This window comes from Coenobita brevimanus, chromosome 24, assembly GCF_032717465.1.
Source record: "Coenobita brevimanus isolate Jiangsu-jjx chromosome 24, ASM3271746v2, whole genome shotgun sequence".
Taxonomy (NCBI): Eukaryota; Metazoa; Arthropoda; class Malacostraca; order Decapoda; family Coenobitidae; genus Coenobita; species Coenobita brevimanus.
Genome location: NC_136977.1, coordinates 54,565,205 through 54,567,439, shown reverse-complemented (window position 1 = coordinate 54,567,439; position 2,235 = coordinate 54,565,205). Strand labels below are relative to the sequence as shown.

Here is a 2,235-nt window from a genome sequence, read left to right as displayed (position 1 = left end):
TTCTGAACAAACCTTCCCTATCTTCAGCATCCTTACCCAATTCTCTCTGTCATTCATATTATCACATCTCCCCCCTGCAATTTTTTGTCAGTCATTGCTAATCTACCAAGAGGACTCTACTTAAGGGTAAGCCCGAAATAGGCGGAAGAAATGGTGGGACCCAACTTCTGGATAAACCCAAAGACGGGAATAACAACTGGGAGATCAAGTTTAGGGTGGATGACAGCAGGAATGAGGAGTGAGGAACCCAGGGAGTTTCCACTTAGCGGGTTCCACGGGGTTAGAGCCGAACGTTTTCCATTTATCTCCTACTGGCTACACGGTACTCAGAACGACCCTTTACACTCATGGCCAATCGAGAACCCACTCCAACCTGGTGATCCTCAACACGAGAACTTCACCCCACAGCAGCAGCACCCGAAACCATCCACCCCCTTCTACCTAGGTTTTGCACCCTGATGAGGGGCACTCCTCAGCCATTTCTCAGCTCTCTATTGATATTCTAACCAATCTTCTTTTTCAACAATTCGTTCATCTATTACAATATGTCAGTCTCCAGTCTCTCCTAACCAATCAATCTAGTCTCTTACTGAAATAATAATATCTACACTCTACTTCCCAGTTCCTTTCCAATCCTCACTCAGGCCAAACCTATTTACCTTTCCTTGCATTTAAATTACATAATACCTCCAACGGCCATACCACGTTGAGTACACCGCTTCCCGTCCGGTCAGCGAAGTTAAACAACGTTGGGTCTGGTTAGTACTTGGATGGGTGACCGCCTGGGAACACCGGATGCTGTTGGCATAACGTTCTCCCTACGTGTCAAGTGGGGTTGGTGGAGGATTAGTGCCCTTCCCTGTAAAACAACTCTAAGCCCTTGGCCACCCCGTTTGGGATACATGGCGTCTGGCAATGAATGAATGAACCTCATATTAGCCAGGCGCCAAAGTTGGTACCATAGGCCCATTCAACTTTAGCACGCCGCCGCCTATGGGCGTCTGTGGCCACCCTCCCCAGTATTCTCAGTTCAAGGTCTGCTGTGGTCGTGCATGGTGGGTAGGTTTTGCTCCCGTGTAAAACTTCGGTTTTATGCTTCTTGGTCCATTTTTCGGTACCACCTTGCCACTAATGTGAGGTCGAGGCTGCATAAGCTTACTAGTTAATATAATTAAGTATTTATGTGCGTTATTTTGCAGCTAAAAGAGTGTTATAAAACAGAAGGTAAACAACAGAAACATTCAATATGGGGGGGGGGAGTGGAGGAGGCGGAGGTGGACGTGTAACGTTGGCCTGGGATGAGTCCGACGCTCCCACTGCTGCTGCATAGTTGCCCATTATTTACTTCATAAAAATTATAATTTTCTTTGTTTTTCAGTAGTTTTAGGTTAGAACTCATGCAAATACATTGCATTACCTTGAAAACATTTTTAAATTAAAATCTATATAATTTTCATATTTTCATTTTCCAAAGTTGATACTGAATCAGGTACCACCTTGCCACTCATGTACAAATCCTGACCTTGCTAATCTAGGGCTAATCATCTTCCAGTCTGTCTCCTAACGAATCAATATAGTCTTCCTGAAATATCAGTACCTACACAGTTTGCCATACAGTTACTTTTCTGTCCTCATTCTACAGTAGGCACCTACCTACCATTCAAATTACTTATTGTGTAAATTTTTGGTCAACTAATTCCTTACAGAATTCTTTCCTCCATCTGAGCAATCCATCATTCCTCTCACTTTTTCCAAATCATAAACGAGTCATTATCCTCTCTTCAGTCTATCCTAACTTAAACGATTATTCTTGCGTCATTATCCTCGCTTCCATTTAACCAATCCATCCTTCCTTCACTTTCTCCCAAAACAATCATTTGTCATAATCCCCTTGTCTGCCCAACCAATCCAACCTTCCTCTCACTTTTTCCTAATCATAACCGAGTCAATATCCTCTGCAAACTATACTTCTTAAACAATCATTCTTGAGCCATCATATCCTCTCTTCCATCTAATTAATCCATCCTTCCTTCTTATCACTTTTTACCAAACATGGCATTATCCTCTTTTCTACCAAACGATTCCATCTTTCACTTTTTCCCAAGCAATAACTGCTGGCGTCATCCTCTCTGGCAACTAATGTCTTGTCCTAGCTCTCAACCAATCCAAGAAAATTCTTCTCACCTCCAACCACTGCCTGCTCAGCCTGATCTATATCCCTCTTTTCTTTCTCTA

The 2,235-nt window shown here is 43.1% G+C and overlaps 1 non-coding gene across 1 annotated transcript; it reads left to right on the top strand.

Moving 5' to 3' along the window:
• The first annotated feature begins 688 nt into the window (after positions 1-688).
• Positions 689-807, top strand: LOC145393635 (5S ribosomal RNA). Its single transcript, XR_013896232.1, has one exon. It is a non-coding gene; the product is annotated as a 5S ribosomal RNA (ribosomal RNA).
• Positions 808-2,235: the final 1,428 nt, after the last annotated feature.